We start from the raw sequence: 21,871 nt of genomic DNA, 5'->3' as shown, positions 1-21,871 counted from the left end.
ACTGAAAAAATTACAGGTGTCTATTTAGGGCTAGATTGAACCTTTAAGCTCAGTCCTTATTATGGGTCAGTGCATAACTATATCTCCAAGACATAGTTCTGATGCACAATTCCTCCAGAAGCCCACTCATTTGTCTAGTGGGAAAAATGCTGCAACAGTCTTTGCCAAGATGTTGCATAGACCCTCTCACATCCAGAAAACTCAGATAGCTTGTGTGTCAGGGGGAGGGGGGAGCGCACAGTAACTGGGGAGTCAGCCATGGCTTCATCTATCCTTCAGCTTTTTCTACCCCATCCCTACCACCTTCTCAGTCACTAACTCACTGGAGGAGGGATAAAGCTTGAGGCAAACAACAACAGCTCCTTCTCTGGATAAGATAAGCCTGGAACATAACATGAGGTAAAAAGTACGTCATGCATGGACAGTACATAACTACAAAGTGACCAAGCCAATCCCAAAATGTGTGATGTAACGTATAGTAAATGCAATGTAAATTGAAAATGTATCTAAAAGGTTTTCTGTGTAACTTTGGATGTGTGGTACATTCTAAACACACACCCTATCCTTGAGTCCAATTAACTCAACTTAACTTTATGCCAAATAAAGGAATCTGAGTGACAAGACCAAACCTGAGTGGAAAAGGTCTTGGAAGCTACCCCAACAATAGACCCAAGATCTGAGAAAGTGCTTTGCCGATACCCAGAAAGGTCTCGTTGCCCTTCATTGCTACGTATGGCCAGGGCCCAATACAGTCACTCCTCACTTAACATTGTAGTTCTGTTCCTGAAAAATGAAACTTTAAGTAAAATGATGTTAAACTAATCAAATTTTCCCATAAGATTTAATGTAAATGTGGGGGGTAGGTTCCAAGGACATTTTTTGGGGGAAGACAAAAGCCATATGTACTGTACTCTGGTTGGAAAGTGCCCCCGCTTACCCCACACAGGCACAGCCTGCTGCAGGCAAGGATGCTAGGAAGCACCTTTGCAGCAGCAGTGGCAGCTTACCCGGAGAAGAACAGGTGCTGATTTGCCAGGGGATGCTCCAGGCCCACCTCTTCCTGTCCCGGCTCCACTCCAGGCCCACCTCTTCCCACCCCCACTCCACCTCCTCTCTGGAGCACACTGCATCCTGGCTTTTCCTCCCCCCGCCCCGAAAGTCCTAAGCGCCACCAAACAGTTGTTTGGCGGCGCTTAGAACTTTCTGGGAGGGAGGGGGAGAAGTGGAGATGCAGTGCTTCCCTGCTCTTCCCCCTCCCTCCCAGCGCTTCCCTGCTGCCAAACAGCTGTTTGGCAGTGCTTAGGATTTTCTGGGAGGGAGGGGGAAGAGTGGAGATGCAATGTTTCCCCGCTCCTCCCCCTCCCTCTTAGAAAGTCCTAAGTGCCGCCAAACAGCTCTTTGGTGGTGGGGAAAGTGCTGGGAGGGAGGGGAAAGAGGCAGAGAAGAGGAACTTGTGCAATGCTCCCTTGTAAAGTCTCTGCTTTTCCACAAAATCTTACAAGCAGTGGACAGAGCAGGCAGCCAAACAATGTTATAAGGGAGCACTGCACAACTTTAAACGAGCATGTTCCCTAACTGAGCAGCGACAACTTTGAAACAATGTTAAGCGGGAGGACGTTAAGTGAGGAGTTAATGTATAGCCTTTAGGAGACAGGACTGCTGATTGCCTCAAGTGGGGACTGACACTTTCTTCCTGACCTTATTTCTTCTTTTTTTTTCTCCCTCCTTTTGCCTTCTCTTTAAGTAGTCTGGCTCAGCAGACAAATAATACATCTTCTGCAACACCACTGTGGGCCTTTGACCAGAAAGAGGTCAATATAATACAAGTGAGCCAGGTCTCAGGGTGACTGATAAGAACATGTGCTATGCCTGTGTTTCTCCAGAAGTGAGGTTGCAAGTTAGGGCTTGTCTACACTTGAAATGCTACAGCAGCACAGCTGCAGGGTTGCCGCTGAGCCAATGTGGCACTTCAGTATAGCTGCTACCTACATAAATGGGGAGGGTTCTCCTATAAACATAGGTAAACCACCTCCCCAAAAGGTGGTTGCTCGATCAACAGAAGAATTTTCCTATCTACCTAGCACTGTCTACACAGGGGGTTATGTTGGCTTAACTAAGTCATTCAGGGGTGTGGATTTTTCACACCCTTGAGCAATGAAGCTGGGGTCTTCTGTAGACCAGACCTAACTGTCAGAAGCAGAGACAGAAGCTGCATTTTCTATCTTTGCTGTTTTCTCTCCCTTTTGGTGTGTGTTTGTCTTGTCCTCAAGAACACAGGATCAACTTTAACAACAGCACAAACAGCTCCAGCCCTTCTTAAACTTTTGCCTTTTCCTTCTTTAACTATCTAGAACTGCATAACAGGGGGATTTCCCTATTAAAACTCTATAACTAAGAGAAAGGAAATAAGGGATATTGTTAAAATGAAAGTCTTATTTAATACTTTACAATTCAAAGGCTTTAACTGTTTTTTACCCCTGCAACTTTGATAAAAGTAATGATAATGGTGTGTTTGTCATGGGACTTATCAGCTCACAGTCTCTATACTCAAAATCCCAAACTATGTTTAACTATTTAGTGTTGTACAGTGACAGAGTTCTGTTCAAACTTTTGATATTCTGGGGGCCAATTTATTCCATCAAATTAACACAAAATATAACCACCAGAAAGTATTACAAGTTTCAAAACTGTTGCAAAGTGAGTTCTAATTTTTTAAAAAAGTTAATTTTACAACTCTTAAGTTAACCGATTTTTTTTAAGCTAGAAGTATTTAGTTTAAAGTAACTATTGAAAGTTCCACTTTCTGATGGGAAATTTTCCTCAGTCCCACTTAGTGCTATTAAATCATCAAGGTAGCTGCTACTTTTTTGCTTATTATTTAATTTTCCTATTTCACATCTGAGACAATTTATTCAGTGATTTACTCTTCACTGTATATGTGATTATTACTGTAGTGGGGTGGCTGCCCCACTCCTCTACTAGAGGGGGCTCCAGCAGGCCAGAAAGGCTGTGCGGGTGGGCAGCCAATCAGAGAAGGCTTGCTAGGGAGCCAATCAGAGGCTGAGTAAGAGATAGCCAATCAGGGCCAGGCTCAGCCCTATATAAAGGCTGCCCAGGAACGGAGCAGGCAGTCTCTCCCAAGCCTTCAGAGGGTGAAGGTCTGTCTCCTGTGTGAGGGGACTAGCACACGGGACGGGACGGGACGGGACGGGACGGGACGGGACGGGACTTCAGCCCAGTATCTGTCAGGCTACAGGCCCCAAGGGAAGGGCCGGGCCGGGCCAAAGGGGAAGCAACCCAGGGAGACAGGTGGACAAGGGGAGAGAAGGAGGGCAGGAAGGCTGCTGCCAAAGGATCACTGGGTTGGGACTCAGAGTAGAGAGCAGGCCTGGGTTCCCCCTCCCCCTTGCACATACACCCAGCCATTGGATGTGGTGATAGTGGACTGCACCAGACCCCTGGCAAAAGGGGTTAGACTTTGGGGTGTGGTTGGCTGCTGTGGCTGGGCAAAGTGAAAGACTGCTGATAACTGCCCCCCCCCCCAAGAAGGGGGTGAGCAAGGACTAGGGGGCACTGCCAGAGGGCAGTGTCTTGAAGAGGATGCTGTAAGAAGGGAGCAACACAGGTCCAGGCGCCAAGAGAGGGCGAGAGACAGATGGGACACCACCAGTGGAGGGCACTCCACACTGGACTGAGCTAATTCCCTGATGAGTCAGCAGCAGGCGCTGCGGCGCTGAGTCCCAACCCCATCACAGTTACAAACAGATTTGGAGCTCAAACTGAAATCCCAGGTCCAATTTCCCTTCAAGAACTGGAAGTGAATCAGAGTATCACTGATGGACCCTATCTATATGGTGAATTATGTTAAAAACACTGGATGTAAACACTCATCTTTGCAAAATGATAGATCTATATTTAAATCTGAACATTTCAGCTGAAGGTTATTGCTAATTAGAATATACTTCATATTGCATTCAAGTTCTCCTCTGTACATGAGAGCTCTACCATCTAGCCTATCTTCTCTTCCTATTGTTGAAACAGTACAGAGATTATTTGTACCATGGTAATGCCTAGGAGCTCTAGGCATGGACCAGGACCCCTTTGGACTAGTGGTCCAGGGCATCACTCTGGCTGCATGGTCATACCACCACTGAAATTTGGCCTGGCTGCCTCTCCATACAGATAGGGTGTTGTGACCTGACCCACAGGGAATCTGTTTCTGCATGGCAGAGCACAGGGGAATCTACTGAGAACTGTCTGTACTGTTCAATATCTTCATCAATGATTTAGATAATGGCATAGAGAGTACACATATAAAGTTTGTTGAGGATTATAAACTGGAAGGGGTTGCAAGTGCTTTGGATTCTAGGATTAAAATTCAAAATGATCTAGACAAACTGGAGAAATGGTCTGAAGTAAATAGGATGAAATTCAACAACAACAAATGCTAAGTACTCCATTTAGGAAGGAACAATCAGTTGCACACATACAAAATGGGAAATGACTGCCTAGAAAGGAGTACTGCAGAAAGGGATCGGGGAGTCAGTGGATCACAAGCTAAATATGAGTGAACAGTGCAACACGGTTGCAAAAAAACCCCAAACATTATTCTGGGATGTATTAGCATTAATGTTAATGCAAGACATGAGAAGTAATTCTTCTGCTCTATTCCACGTTGATTAGGCCTCAGCTAGACTATTGGGTCCAGGAAATATGTGGACAAATTGGAGAAAGTCCAGAGAAGAGTAACGAAAATGATTAAAGGTCTAGAAAACATGACCTATGAGGAAAGATTAAAAAAGTTGGGTTTGTTTAGTTTGGAGATGAGAACAGTTTAAGTACATAAAAAGTTGTTACAATGAGGAGGAAGAAAAATTGTTCTCCTGAACCTCTGAGGATAGAACAAGAAGCAATGGGCTTAAATGGTAGCAAGGGAGGTTTAGGTTGGACATTAGGAAAAACTTCCTGTCAGGGTTGTTAAGCACTGGAAAAAATTGCCTAAGGAGGTTATGGAATCTCCATCTAAGATTATTAAGAGCAGGTTAGACAAACACTTGCCAGGGATGGTCTAGAGAATACTTAGTCCTACCATAAGTGCAGAGGACTGGACTTCACTAGATGACCTCTCAAGGTCCCTATGGTTCTTGACTCCTTGCAGCATCAGCTCATGTACTGTCTGGGTAAGAGAGAGAAGACTCTCTAGTTGAGGGAGACCCAGGGTCCCTGTGGGAAGAAGGACAAGCAAGGGCCAGAAGTTGTCCTTTGCAGCCCCCAAGAAATATCTGAATTGTTGTCACTGATGGATGGAGGCATAGGATGTGAATGGCCTTGAAAGTGAAGACAAGCAACTTATATATGATGAAATAGAGCAGGGGAAGCCAGTGGAGGAATGCAAAGAGAATGGTGCCACGGTCAAAGCAACTGACTTACAATGCCAGCCTCCACTGTCCACTTGTTATATTTTCAGATACCTTTGGACTGCCTCCGATCTTGGCTGCAGCATTTGGAATGGCTATTAAAGGGGCAAGGCTGCATTTGTCACAGCCAAAGAGAAGGATGTTGCAGTAATTGAGACATGTGGTGATTAATAGTTACCAACAATGGGACTCTGCAAGGACTAAAGTGTGCACATGGGTCCAGATCCTACAAAGAGATCTGTCTAAGTAATCAACCCTTAATAAAGAGCAGCAGTAGGAAGGATTTAAATAAGGCCCAGATCCCATAAAGACTTATGCATTTGTTTACCTTTATGCACTGTGAGTAGTCCTATTTGAAATCCAGGAGATTACTCACATCACATAAAGCATACGTATAAGTCTTTGTGGGATCAGGGCTTAAGTGAGGTCTCTGTGAGGGTTACTCTAATAACTCAAAGGGGATTGAGTCTGTAAAGTTCATTAGTTAGTGCCATAAGTGTGTTCAGGATACTATGTATTTGGGAATGAGTTGCTAGCAGCTTGACCCCATCAGGCTGCTCCAGAGAAAGAAATGTAATTGATGAACAAAGGACACAAGAAGAAGGGGAAAAGTGAACAGAAAGGCAAGAGGTAAAGATGGAAGGAGTGTCCTGGCCAAAAGAAAGCCCTGCTGGAGCCCTGTGTTAGATCGCAAAGTTAAACCTACTGGGTGGAGAAGGAAGGCTAACTGAGAGAACATTAATAAATGAGCAAGAGAGTCATTTTAATAGGCTAAACAGAGGAAGGATACCCAGTATGGAGGAGAGGGATATCGCTCATACAAATATGCAAGGTGGTAACTTGAGGACAGAGGTAAAACCTTTATACATTCTAATGTGTAAATGCCACCTGCATTAATTATCCTGTACCATGAAATGCTTAAAATCTGAAGCCTAGAGCTAGAATAATTAATCTGTCTTTGTGATTACCTTGAAATGGAGAAAGAGGTGGTGTTCCTGGAAGTTCAGATAAAAATTATGAGAGATAAAGCAGGTTTATTGTACTCAACACCCTGCATGAGGGCAAATGTAGTTCCCTGTAGAGACTGTAGGTTGTCTGGTGATAGTGCAGGAGTGTGTGTGACAGTTTCATGTACAGGAGCTGAATTTCGTTGACCTGAAACCCATAAATGAGAGGTTTCACAGTAGCAGCCATGTTAGTCTGTGTCCACAAAAAGAAAAGGAGGACTTGTGGCACCTTAGAGGCTAACAGATTTATTTGAGCATAAGCTTTCATGAGCTACAGCTCACTTCATCGGATGCATGCAGTGGAAAATACAGTAGGGGGATTTTATATACACAGAGGATATGAAACAATGGATGTTACCATACACACTGTAACGAGAGTGATCAGGTAAGGTGAGCTATTACCAGCAGGAGAGAAAAAAAAAAACTGTTGTAGTGGTAATCAAGGTGGGCCATTTCCAGCAGTTGACAAGAACATGTGAGGAACAGTGTGCGTGTGGGGACGGAAAATAAACATGGGGAAATCGTTTTACTTTGTGTAATGACACATCCACTCCCAGTCTTTATTCAAGCCTAATTTAATGGTGTCCAGTTAGCAAATTAATTCCCATTCAGCAGTCTCTCGTTGGAGTCTGTTTTTGAAGTTTTTTGTTGAAGAATTGCAACTTTTAGGTCTGTAATTGAGAGTACCCAGAAGTTACCTACTACAGGACAGGCCCAACAAAGAGAATAACAGAATGCCACTAGCTGTCACCTTCAGCCCCCAACTAAAACCTCTCCAGCGCATCATCAAGGATCTACAACCTATCCTGAAGGACGACCCATCACTCTCACAGATCTTGGGAGACAGGCCAGTCCTTGTTTACAGACAGCCCCACAACCTGAACCAAATACTCACCAGCAACCACACACCACACAACAAAAACACTAACCCAGGAATCTATCCTTGCAACAAAGCCCGTTGCCAACTGTGTCCACATATCTATTCAAGGGACACCATCAGAAGGCCTAATCACATCAGCCACACTCTCAGAGGCTCGTTCACCTGCACATCTACCAATGTGATATATGCCATCATGTGCCAGCAATGCCCTTCTGCAATGTATATTGGCCAAACCAGACAGTCTCTACGTAAAAGAATAAATGGACACAAATCAGACGTCAAGAATTATAACATTCAAAAACCCATCGGAGAACACTTCAATCTCTCTGGTCACTCAATTACAGACCTAAAAGTCATAATTCTTCAACAAAAAAACCTTCAAAAACAGACTCCAGCGAGAGACTGATGAATGGGAATTAATTTTCAAACAGGACACCATTAAATTAGGGTTGAATAAAGACTGGGAGTGGATGTGTCATTACACAAAGTAAAACTATTTCCCCATGTTTATTTCTCCCGCCCCCCCTCAACCTCCCGTTCCTCACATGTTCTTGTCAACTGCTGTCCTTTCCTTAAATTGATGTGATTTTCTGGTTGGGTTTTGGATACTATGATAAAAGATGATTCTGGTTTAAAGAGGCAAAATAAACATTCAACCTAATCATTCTTGATTCATTAAACATAGTATTTTGTTTACAGGATTAGGTTCATAGGGAATATAAGTAAATCTAGAATGATTCAATTTCTAACCTGGCAGCGTGTAGACACACACACACACACACACACACACACACACACACACACACACACAGACAGACAGACACAGTATTGCTACTGAAACTTTCAAACAAATTAACTTAACTAATGTCATGACAGGACTCTAGGAAATCAGGTCTAGCTGAGTAAATTCAGATTGAATGGCATAATTTTATTAAAGGAGTTGTGTTCTCTAAATTTAGGGATACCGTACTTAGTCACCCTCTAAGGAGAGTCAAAAACCAACCATTAAATTATGTAACATTGAGAGATTTATTCTTCCATCACCTTTAGATGTACTCCATAATTTATTTTTGTTGTATTTTTTACTACAGACATTTTGATTTGAATAGATTGTAAAACTATTTGAGGGCCTGGTTGTACTAATTTTAGATGCATGTGTTGAATGCAAATCCTATCACACCACCTTATAAATAATTACAAAGCTAAAAGATTTCACCAGCTCCCCCATGTTCAAGTGAATACAGCCCTGTTCCAAAGCCTTTGGAAATCAGTGAAAACATTCCCATTAGCTTCACAACTTCAGATGGGACGTTCCTTTAGGTAGGAGGGAAACCTAGGACAGGTTAGGAATACATCTAGAGGCATCCACCCATGGAAGGGTATTCTAGTGCCATCTTTAACATCTTATAGGATCTGACTGGATAGCCATCCACACACAGAATTCCCACTGAAGCCAATGGGAGTTCTCTACATGGAATGGGAGCAGGAGTGCACTCACAATGATGTTACCTGCATAGCCATAAAGATGCTACATTGACCTTGTGTGACAATGGGTGCATGTGTTGGCTTCCTACTCCCGGGGCGCAGGTTGCCCACCACTGCTCTATATACTGCTTAAATCTTGAATTATATTCCTAATTTGTGAATCCTGAAGAATTCAGCTAGAATTTCATCTACTGTAAAGAATATGCACTTGACCTGTAAAAAATTCAAAACCATTGAGAAAATCCTGGCACACAGTTCTATTCAGTTGAGTAATATAGAGCATTGAGGCCAGATTCTGATCCAGATTCTTTAAACACCACACTCCTACTGCGCCTTCATACCTATTTTATAGCAATCCCTTAGTTCCTCATCTATAGTCTTTACCAGCTGTTGTGCCCCAGTTGTGGGGTGGCAGCATTGCAGTGACAGATAATGTAATTTTGTACCTATCTATTTATAGATTATACTTAATACAGAAGTGAAACAGAAATTGGGGTCTGTTTTTCACTTACAGAAGAAGTATGTTTTACTATGAGATTATATAGAATCAAAGACCCAAACTCAACTGAGGTCTTTAGCTAGAAAATATCTAAAAAAACCCTTATTGTATAAGAATCAAAGAAAATGTCTAGCAGCATTGTGAATGTCCTGAGCGTGATTAATACATATTCAATCAACTGAATTGGTTTGGTTCAGCGTAGCCATTGGGCAAGCAATATGTAACCCTTCTTTAAGAAATGTTTTCCAGGCACATAAAAACTGTCCATCATTTTAATCCTTCACCAGCTGCTCAAGTCTGCTGATCAAATGTAAATGCAAAATTAAGCCACAGTCTTCAATAGAGTTAACAATGCTTCAAGTTTAATGAACCTTGTCTTCTTGTAGTTTTTATATCCTACTAATGCAAAATGGGCTTCAGACATTTACTCTCTCAAACTGTTTCCATCAATTGTGAGTTAGATTTTGAAATTACAGTGATGGGCCTGATTGTCCTCTCTGTCTCTATGGACAAAAGGGAACAAAACCCCATGCATCTCCTAGGACATTTTTCTCCCATTCCCTTTGACTGAATGACATCTTCTCCACCAGGCTGGCATATGCACTGTGGGAAGGGGAGGAACTAGAGGGAATACAAGAACTGTGCCCTGCCCTAAAAAAATTGTGCCAATTCCTTCCATGAGAGTTTTGTCTCGCAAGAAATGATCTGGACCATGATTACTAAAAGAAGAGGGGCCTGCTCACCAAAGACAATGTTCTGTAATGCAAATGTTCTTGAGTTCCTCAAAACTCTTCCAAATTCATTATTAGTTTTGCCTTCTCCTTTTTATTATTACAGGAACTTTTTTATACAAAGTAATCATACCTTTTGCACAAACAAAACCTAACAGAAGAGATCCAACATCTGAGTCTAAACATTATGGACATCATCATATTGTCGTTAAATGTACTTTAGAACAGTGATACTCAGATATCAGTGGTTCAGGAGCCAAATTAGCAATCAACATTATCCAAAAGAAGCACAGCAGTGTGAATTCATTGTTTCAATTACTATAGTACTATATATTCATATTTAAATAGTATGACATGGGAAATATTTAGTTTTTATATATGTATGTGTTATTCTCACAAAATAATACTTGGTCAGTCATTTTGCTATCAACTACAATTTGTAAATAACCAATAAACCAGTAAAAGCATCCTGACTGGTTAATAACTTAGATTGGTCAATAATTAAATCACACAGTGTTTTAGTATGTGCTGCAAAGAGCCGCAGGAGACATTAAAAAGAAGTTAAATCCCTGAGCCAGAAATATACGTTTTAAAAAAATATATCTTCAAAAAAATTGCCGATCAGCCAGAGTAAGGCTGACCAGAAGGATTTTTTCCAACTATGATTTTCAGGAAACCTGCTGGCATTTACTTTACTTCCTGGACAACATTTGCTCAAGTAAACATGCCTGACTTGAATTAATACCTGAGGCACTTCTACAAGTCAAATCTAAGCCTGCACCTACCAATGTGCATTGAATAGAGGGACTGTGCATGTAGAAGTTAGGTGAATGCACTATACACACTTTGAAAATGTAACAAGATGTTCAGAACAGGCTTCTTTTTACAAGAATTCAAGCAATAAAATAAAAGTATTACTCATATAACCAAGTATAATACAACAGAAAGATTTGTGCATACGTACTGAACAATTCAGAAGCTATAGTAATGGGTATCATAAGAACCTAGATAGATAGATGGAATCATGTGATCTTAAAGTGTAAACCTCATCTGTCCCATTTTCATCCCTTCTTATGATTTTGCTAACCCCCATTTATTGAGTCATATCTAAAATTTAAGACTTGATCCGGCAAAAAATCATGTGTTTAACTTCCAGTATATGAATGGTTTCATTGACTTCCGTGGAATTATACAGGGCAAACTCTGCTTGTGCTGGCTATCTTTGTCTGCACTTGCGGTAGTTACGTCAGTGGCTGGGACATCAGTTGCTGGAATCATAGAATGCCAGGGTTGGAGGGGACCTCAAGAGGTCATCTAGTCCAACCCCCTGCTGAAAGCTAATCCCCAACTAAATCATCCCAGCCAGGTCTTTGTCAAGGGCATATTCCCCAGTGTAAAAGGGATAAGGGGCATAGGGAATAAGGCAGGGTTGTTTCACACAAAGGGTCATAACCTTGACTGGTGTAAACAGTTGCACTGGCCAAGGACCTGATCCAGGGACTTATCCTGCATGTTCAAGTCTGAAATTATACTGGGCTTTGGACTCTAAATAGATTTTGGTAGCTTTATCACAATGATTTAAAGACTGCATCAGCACAAGTCAGTGGAGATACCACAACAGCAAAAGAGGAAACAAAACTAAGTCAATGAAAGATGAGCAAGACAGTGCTACAATGTCAAGGTAAAACTAAATGAACCAATATTGCTACTTAGAAAACTGTTTAATCCTCACTATGACAAGACAACACAGGAAGGAAGTAAAACGAATAAAAATATGGAAGTGTGGAAAATACTTACAATGAAACTTTAAAACACTCAATCTGAGTATTGTCACAATTTTCTTGTGAATTCAAACTCGTATTCCTGTCACAAAATATTTGAAATATTCCTGCTAAAGGAAGACTATTTCTGAACAAAGTTCTCTTCACAGTGAAGAAGCTGGAAAGCTTGATTTAGCATGGCTTTTACAGACAAATAACTGTTGTAGTAGAACAAATTTTGGAGGTTCAGAAGTGGGCAAAATGAAATTGCGGGGAATTTAATAGATAGATTTGCACAATGTTCCATTGGTCTATCCTTAGGCCTTAAGGCTGAGCTGGGTGCTAGGAGTATATATGGGGAAGGGGAGAAAGCACATGTTGCATTGTCACCTGTCATCTTTTCAACTTGGAAAGAAGTTTTTTCTTCTGTGTTTATATATTTTTTTAAAGTAAAAGCTAATGGCAGCTCCTCTACACATCACTCTGCATTCAGTTTACCTTGATACTCCATTGGTTTCCTCCTTCCACAAATGACCCTGCACTTGTACCTTCACCCATATAATTTCTTCCTTTTTCCATACTTCATGTAATATTCTCCCTGATTATGTGTGCCATGCAGGCTGACTCCTCCTTCAAATCTAGTGTTAGGCAAATATGGTCATAAATCGGTGTTTTAAACAAATTCATTTCAGCTATGTTCAGGTTCAGAAAAAAGTATTGAATGGATTTACAGGAAGGAATGTTAGCAAAACAAGTTTTAGAGGAATACTGGAGACTATTTCAGGAACAGCTTAGGAGTTTTGAGTGCATATTACCTTTCAGGAACATGAGAGTTTAAAAAAAAAAAAAAAAAAAAAAGCTTAGACATGCTGAGTTAAGTTTGCACTCCTCAAAAAGTGGAACCCAAATTCCCATTTCACCTGTAGAAATGCCTGCCTGTCATCTTCCCTTCTTTCATGGAAATAGTATGGGAAATGTGATCACCAGAGAACATTGGTTTGTACATTGTTTTAGGCAACCACGTCCCCAAGTTTGTGTTCTTTTTCACCACGCTAATCTTTGTGCTTTGAATACAAGAGTTGTAATAGCATGAACTGGGTCGATTAAGTTTGTATGTTGAGCTCATGAGCTCTCTGGCTAATGGCAATAGGGCAATTCAATAACATACTGAATCCTGCAAGAGACCGTGTGTACTCAATACCGCACAGGATCAGGCCCTTAATGAGTTGAGAATAGAGAAATTGCATACTTATGGCAATTAATCAGGTATCTATTAAATTCTTCAATATGGATGGCTGTGAAGCAGTGGTGAAGCAACCTGTGGCCCATCAGGGTAATCTGCTGGCGGGCCACGAGACAGGTTGTTTACATTGACCGTCCGCAGGAACGGCCGTCCGCAGCTCCCAGTCACCGCGGTTCACTGTTCCCGTGAGCTTTAGGATGCCTGTTAGATAAAAGTAAAGACAAAAGGAAGATGCAGTTGCTTAGGAGTGTAATGCAACATGTTCTGAGGTGTACACTGTATTTATTGTCTATTTTTTTAAATATATAGATTGTAGTATATAAGTTTCTTCTGAAGAAAAGGGATCTGAAGAAGTACCTAAAGGTAGCAGTGCGGTGGGCAGAGAGAGTGTTCCAGAGGCAGGGGGAGCATGAAAGACAACCCAGAGATATGTGTAATGCTGAGTATTGCAAAGCCTAAGAGCCAGAACCACAAAGGGATTGAGATATCTAAAGAGGCAACTAAATGCCTAAATCCAATTCAAAAGGGTGGCTCAGGATGATCAAGAAGAGTTTGAGGGGAGAAAGAGATTGAGATGAGCCATACAGAGGAGTTAAGTTGTGAATGTCAGAACAAGGAGTATGAATTTAATTTTGGAGGTAATCAAGAACCAGTCAGGAGATATTTTGAGGGACTGAAGAAAATTGTAAGGCTGGGGGAGGCAGATAAGTAAATTTTGGATGGATTAGAGAGGGTTGAAGAGAGCATCAGGAAAGCTGGAGAAAGGGATCATATGTCCCTCACAGAGAGGGGCACCATGAGGTTAAATTCATTAGAGTTTGTGGATGCTTTGAAATAGCTGACTGCAAGGTCTTACAAATATGTGAAGCATTATGATTAGTTCAGAATCCTCCAATGATTAGTTTAACCATTTCCAGATGTTAATGCAGAAAAAATGGCTGACAGTCACTGAGGGTATGGGCACCACCTCATCCAGACTGTCAGTTTCATATAATCTCTCTGTTTATTAAACCAAAAATAATAGTAGTGAAAGTGTATGGACTCTCTAGCAGTTCATGTTCCAGGGTATTCAATTATTTGGTGGCAGCTGATCATTAGACAAGATACATCCAAGTATATCAAAGGGTGAAAGAGTTTCACGGAGACAGAAGTGCTCAGAAGCAATTTAATTTCTAATTATGTTTCCTGAAAATTTTTGTTTCTGCCTGCATTGAGTGGGTTATCTATTTTTGAAAAGAATAAAAAGATTAAGAGATTTTATTCTCCAGTGAAAAATGGTTCTCCAGTGAGCTTGGAAAAGCTAATTATAGAAATGGTGACTCATTCACTCAGATAGGGGAATCTCTGGAAAGATCAGTTAGATGAATGCAGCGCAGCAGTACGAGCTAAACAACATCACGGAGAAAGCCAGAGAGTCTTTTTGTGCTCTCTTTTAATTAACATCAGGAAGTTTAAGCTTGTTGAGTACATTGTTATAAGTGTACGCTTCTGGCATAAATACTGGCCATATAGACCTTGTTTTAAATTGATACAGTGGGATTACTATCCAGGAGTGCCTCATCTCAATAAAAACACCAACTTTGAAAGAGCCTTCTAACCTGCCAGCTGGGTAACTGATTATGATTAAACTTATTTTGAGTCACTTCCAGTTTAAGACTAATACAAACAATATTCTGATGGTTTTCATGCCTCATCTGATACTGAACTGCTTCAGAATGTCTGACAAAGCAGCTAGTCAAAGGTGTAATGTTTTAATTTTCTCTTAAATGGTGACATCTACAATATTGATACCAAAATACAGTCCTATTTCCATTCTAATTAATTGGTCTGCTGATGTCAGAAACAAACCTTAGATGTAATTTCAGAAGAAATTTCAGTCTTATTCCTGAATTATAACAAAAATATTGTCTTCTAGCTCCCTAATCAGAATGCAAGACAACTATCTAAAATTAAATTAATGTACTGCACTGACTAAGTATCACCTTCTTCCATAACTTCCTGGAAAAGAATTAGTTCATGTGGCGGTTCAATACAAGACAGGACACGGCTTTAGGCAAGCAAGCAGGCTGGTCTGCTGATGGGATTGCCCCTGTCAGCTTTTCCACCTCTTATTTCTCTCCCCCCCTGCGCATCACATACCCCAACCGACCGCAAAAGGCATCAACAAAGGAAATAATATGACTTTGATTAATATTCCTATTTACCAGCCTCTATCTACTACAATCTTTATTCTCAGGCCTTGAGCTTCGGCCGAGGAAGCTTCCCATGGCTGATGTCCTTATTTTGACTTCCCAGATGGTCCATGTTTTCATGGTCCATGTCCTTGGACAGAACAGAGCAATGTGTGCATTGCTCCTACACAACAGTCAGGGTGTGCCCTGACTGTTTCCAGGTGCATGAACGCTACATGAACCCTTCAAGTTCATGTTAGAGTTTTTCTTATTCTGGAGGTCAGAAGTGGTGATAACTCACTACTAAAATGTTCTATTCTGAGCCACAAGACTAATTCAGGTCAGTCCAGTTTATTTTTCTTACGAAACAAACTGCGATATTTTCAGAAGTCCCTAAGAGATTTAGGCTTGCAAGTCCCATTGAAAGTCAACTTGTATTCCTAAATCAGTTAGGCCAAGATTTTAGGCACTGTTCTGCTTAGAGATGTAAGTCAGTGACTTAGGCCTGTTCTACACTATGGGGTTAGGTTGAATCTAGCCGCGTTAGGTCGATTTAAAAATGACTGCGTCCACACAACCAATGCCATTCCTTCAACCTAAAGGGCTCTTAAAATCTACTTCTGTACTCCCCCAACAAGGGGAGCAGCGCTAAAATCAACCTTGCTGGGTCAAATTTGGGGTAGTGCAGAAGCAAATCAATGGTATTGGCCTCCGGAGCTATCCCAGAGTGCTCCAATGTGACAGCTCTGGACAGCACTTTGAACTCAATTTGATACACTAGCCAGGTACATAGGAAAAGCCCCAGGAACTTTTGAATTTAATTTCCTGTTTGGTCAGTGTGGCAAACTCAGCAGCACAGGTGACCATGCAGTCCCCCTAGAATAGCAAACGAGCTCCAGCATGGAGCGAAAGGGAAACACTGGATCTGATTGCTGTATGGGGAGAAGAATCTGTGCAGTCCAAACTCCCATCAAAAAGAAGAAATGCATATATATTTGCCAAAATCTCATAGGGCATGTTGGACGGAGGCTACAACAGGGACACACAGCAGTGCCGTGTGAAAGTTAAGGAGCTCAGGCAAGCCTATCAAAAGAAAGCAGGCAAATGGTCACTCTGGGTCAGAGCCCCATACATGCCGCTTCTATGATCAGCTTCATGGCATTTCTAGGGGGGGACCCTACCACTATCCCACCACTGTCCATGGACACCTGCAAGGGAGGAGGATTTTGTGGATGAGGAAGAGGAGAAGGAGGAGGAGGAGAATGCACAGCAGGTAACCGGTGAATCCATTCTCCCCTGCAGCCAGGACCTTTTCGTTACCCTGGAGCCAATACCCTCCCAAGGCGGGATCCCCGACCCTGAAGCCGGAGAAGGCACCTCTGATGAGTGCACATTTGTAACTACAGTACAGCGTTTAAAAGCAATAGTGTTTAATATTTGATTTGCCCTGAAGAATTGGGATGCATTTGCAGCCAGTACAACTACTGGAAAAGTCTGTTCACATGTCTGGGGATGGAGCGGGTGTTAGGGGGCTTATTCCTTCACCCACTTACTTCCCTGGTCCTTCTCGCATGAACAGAGAGCAACAATACCCGAAGTCCAAAGGTGCAAACAATTTGATGTTTATTGGGGTGAACTTCCAGCAAGCATGATTCCAGTTTCCTTCCTTAGTATCCTCCTTCCCAGCTCTGACACCACAGAGCCTTACACCTGTGTCCCTGTTCCCATTCCTACCCTTAGCCAAACATGATTCCAACTTCCTTACCCCCATTCCCTGTTCCCATCTCACACACCCACATGCCCATGCCCACCCCCACCCAGTCACTTCCTCATTGACTACAGATTATATAGTAAAACTTGAGTTCTGCTTAGCTATACCTTAACCAATCATTTTCCTGAAATTTAACTAACCAATCCTAACATATTGTAACATGATTATGTAACCAATTATATCCCACCACCTCAATTAGTTTACACCCAGCAAAATTAATTATACAGCAGACAGGAACAATCACAGAACCAGACAGTGATTATACAGACAAACAACAGCAAAGTGGGAACTATAATGACAAAACAATACAGAAGTGAGGATTTCACATCCCAGCTATTGATAAGTGAGTTCTTGCCAGACAGGATGCTATCAAACTAAGTTTCCTTTTACATTTTCTAGGCACTTCCCTTCCTCTGGAGGTGATAGGAATACAATCCTGTCCTGATAGTGCCTAACAGCCCAATAGCACCTTATTTCAATGTGACTAGTTTGGAATGTGAGGATGTGACCGGTCGCTTCCCAGCTTATGGCTGCCTCTGCTGCTTAGCCAAAGGCCTGAGCCTAAGCACAGGGCCACAAACTGTCACAGTAAGAGAAGGCCCTTACACTGGCAGACAGTGGTTTTGATTCTTTCTTTTATACCTCTATCACTAGCCAAGTGATAAGAATACACCTAAATTCTTAGAGTATAGGCCTTTACAGACAGGCCTGAATATCTATATCCTAACAGCGGGAATCCTCCAGGGACATCTTCATGAAGCTCTCCTGGATGTACTCAAAGCCTTTGTAGAAGTTTTCTGGGGAGGGCTGCCTTATTTCGTTCTCCACGGTAGGACACTTTACCACACCAAGCCAGTAGCTAGTAGTCTGGAATCATTGCAGCACAAAGCATGGCAGCGAATGGTCCTGGGTTTTGGTTGCATTCAAGCAAGATTCAATCTATATCCTTCTGAGTTAACCTCAGTAGAGTGATATCATTCATAGTCATCTGGTTGAAATAGGAGAATTTTTGTAAGGGAACAGTAAAAGGACCCCATTCATGCTGGGCGGTTTGCGCTTGGCTAAAAGGGATCATCTCAGAGAATAGCCACATGGTGGAGTGGTGGTAGGTGTGTGCTGCACATCCACCCAAAAACCACAGCCCCTCCTTTTAAATGTGAAACCTAACCCATTGCTCTGGGAAAGGAGGGCGCTGCAGTTTGAAAACATTCCCACATGTTATGAAAGCATAAGAAGCCACCCTGCATACCAAAAGACTTACCATGGCTGCCTGGAAACCAAATTATGTTGCCCAGCCATGTGTGATGTGTCACCATACCAGTAGGTACTCAATATAAAAGGCAAAATGCGACCTTGTACCTAAAGCACATGTGCTGTCTGCTGTGAATTGCTTGATTCACTGTGAAAGCGTCTCCCTTTTGTTCTCAGAAATGTATCTTCTTAAATTTTACTCTCCCTTTTTATCTCGCCCCAGGTGCAAATGTTTCTACGCTCCCGCTATCTCTATCCCTGAGGTTATCACAGATTAGAAGGTGAAAAAAATGCACTCGTGATGACACGTTTTCTGAGCTCATGCAGTCCTCCCGCAGTCATAGGGCACAGCTGAATGCATGGAGGCATTCAGTGGCAAAGGCCAGGAAAGAATTAAGTGAATGCAAAGAGCGGAGGCAGGACGTGATGCTGAGGCTAATGGGGGAGCAAACGGACATGATGAAGTGTCTGCTGGAGCTGCAGGAAAGACAACAAGAGCACAGATCCCTGCTCCATCCACTGTATAACCGCCTGCCCTCCTTCCCAAGTTCTATATCCACCTCACCCAGACATCCGAGAACGCGGGGGGAGGCTCTGGGCACCCAGCCACTCCACTCCATAGGAAGGCCCAAGCAACAGAAGGCTGTTATTCAGTTTGATTTTTAGAGTGGCTACAATAAACAATGTGGCCTTGTCCTTTCCTATCCCACCTGGGCTACCTTGTCCATTATCTCTCTCTTTTTTAAATTAATGAAGAAAGAATGGATGGTTTCAAAACAATAGTTACTTTATTTTGAAGGGGGGAGGGTGGTTGGCTTACAGGGAATTAAAATCAACAAAGGGGGCGGGTTTGCATCAAGGAGAAACACACACAACTGTCACACCGAAGCCTGGCCAGTCATGAAACTGGTTTTCAAAGCCTCTCTGATGCGCAGCATGCCTTGCTGTGCTCTTCTAATCGCCCCGGTGTCTGGCTGCTCAAAATCGGATGCCAGGCAATTTGTCTCAACCTCCCACCCCGCCATAAATGTCTCCCCCTTACTCTCACAGATATTATGGCGCACACAGCAAGCAGCAATAACAATGGGAATGTTGGTTGCGCTGAGGTCTAACCTAGTCAGCAAACAGTGCCAGTGAGCTTTTAAACATCCAAAGGCACATGTACTTGGTAATAAAATTCACCAATGCATCTCCTCTAAGTTATTAAAAAAACAAACAAAAAAAACCCTAGAAGTGATAAGTATTCCTAGCAGCTGCATTTGCCCTCAGATTTTTTTCTGATGGATAATTTAATAAGTTTATTGGCAAATGCAGCTTCTGCCCCCCACCCCTTCCTTGTTTGTTCTTTTCATTGGAGGACAGTATTTTGATCTACCGGAGATGTCCCTGCTCTGGGCACACACACAAGAGTAAAAGCTTATGTCCAAAAATTTAGCCCCCAAATCAAACTCTTCTCCACCTATAACATCTCATCCTCTTATCCATGTTTACAAATATTTGCACTGTAAATATTATAATCAGAAATATAAAGTGAGCACTGTAGACTGTTTTCTATGCTGTAATTGAAATCTATATATTTGAAAATGTAGAAAAACATCCAAAAATATTTAATAAATGTCAATTTGTATTCTGTTGTTTAACAGGGCGATTAAAATTGCAATTAATCATAATTAATTTTGTTTTTTAACCAAGATTCTTTTTTGAGTGAACCACACAAGTTAACTGCAATGAAAAGACAGCCCTAATTTAAAGTAGATAACCTTAGCCCAGGGGTGGGATTTTCAAAACCTTTTGAAAAGATTTTCAAAATTGGCCTAATTCTGCTCCTATAGAAGTCAGTGTAAGTTTCCACTGATGTTAAGAGGAGCAGTTATGCCACCAAGTGCTTTTGAAAATCCAAGTCACAGCTCTTTTCAACACCTGACAGCACTCAGACTAGCAGCTTTCTGAGGAAATCAGCGCTAACTTATTTGTTAATATTTACATTTCTATGTTAGATCATTTACCTCCTTCTCTATTCTTAGAGAAAAAATGTAGCATACACTGGGTTTTTATAATGACTGATCTCTGTTTCAAATGAACAACAACGGGGACTCTCTCCTCCGGGGGACTGAGTCATCTATCTGCCGCCCTGACTGGGAAAACCGAGAAGTCTGTTGCTTGCCAGGGGCTAAGATTCGCGATGTGACGGAGAGACTGCCAAGACTCATCAAGCCCTCGGATCGCTACCCCTTCCTGCTTCTCCACGTGGGCACCAATGATACTGCCAAGAATGACCTTGAGCGGATCACTGCGGACTATGTGGCTCTAGGAAGAAGGATAAAGGAGTTGGAGGCGCAAGTGGTGTTCTCGTCCATCCTCCCCGTGGAAGGAAAAGGCCTAGGTAGGGACCATCGAATCGTGGAAGTCAACGAATGGCTACGCAGGTGGTGTCGGAGAGAAGGCTTTGGATTCTTTGACCATGGGATGGTGTTCCATGAAGGAGGAGTGCTGGGCAGAGATGGGCTCCATCTTACGAAGAGAGGGAAGAGCATCTTTGCGAGCAGGCTGGCTAACCTAGTGAGGAGGGCTTTAAACTAGGTTCACCGGGGGAAGGAGACCAAAGCCCTGAGGTAAGTGGGAAAGCGGGATACCGGGAGGAAGCACAGGCAGGAATGTCTGTGAGGGGAGGGCTCCTGCCTCATACTGGGAATGAGGGGCGATCAACAGGTTATCTCAAGTGCTTATATACAAATGCACAAAGCCTTGGAAACAAGCAGGGAGAACTGGAGGTCCTGGTGATGTCAAGGAACTATGACGTGATCGGAATAACAGAGACTTGGTGGGATAACTCACATGACTGGAGTACTGTCATGGATGGTTATAAACTGTTCAGGAAGGACAGGCAGGGCAGAAAAGGTGGGGGAGTAGCACTGTATGTAAGGGAGCAGTATGACTGCTCAGAGCTCCGGTACGAAACTGTAGAAAAACCTGAGTGTCTCTGGATTAAGTTTAGAAGTGTGTGCAACAAGAGTGATGTAGTGGTGGGAGTCTGCTATAGACCACTGGACCAGGGGGATGAGGTAGATGAGGCTTTCTTCCGGCAGTTCACGGAAGCTACTAGATCGCATGCCCTGATTCTCATGGGTGACTTTAATTTTCCTGATATCTGCTGGGAGAGCAATACAGCGGTGCATAGACAATCCAGGAAGTTTTTGGAAAGCGTAGGAGACAATTTCCTGGCGCAAGTGCTAGAGGAGCCAACTAGGGAGGGCGCTTTTCTTGACCTGCTGCTCACAAACCGGGTAGAATTAGTGGGGGAAGCAAAAGTGGATGGGAATCTGGGAGGCAGTGACCATGAGTTGGTTGAGTTCAGGATCCTGACGCAGGGAAGAAAGGTAAGCAGCAGGATACGGACCCTGGACTTCAGGAAAGCAGACTTCGACTCCCTCAGGGAACGGATGGCCAGGATCCCCTGGGGGACTAACTTGAAGGGGAAAGGAGTCCAGGAGAGCTGGCTGTATTTCAAGGAATCCCTGTTGAGGTTACAGGGACAAACCATCCCAATGAGTCGAAAGAATAGTAAATATGGCAGGCGACCAGCTTGGCTTAATGGTGAAATCCTAGCGGATCTTAAACATAAAAAAGAAGCTTACAAGAAGTGGAAGGTTGGACAT

The sequence above is a fragment of the Caretta caretta genome, chromosome 3 (genome assembly GCF_965140235.1).
Source record: "Caretta caretta isolate rCarCar2 chromosome 3, rCarCar1.hap1, whole genome shotgun sequence".
Classification (NCBI taxonomy): domain Eukaryota; kingdom Metazoa; phylum Chordata; order Testudines; family Cheloniidae; genus Caretta; species Caretta caretta.
This window is presented reverse-complemented; position numbering follows the sequence as displayed.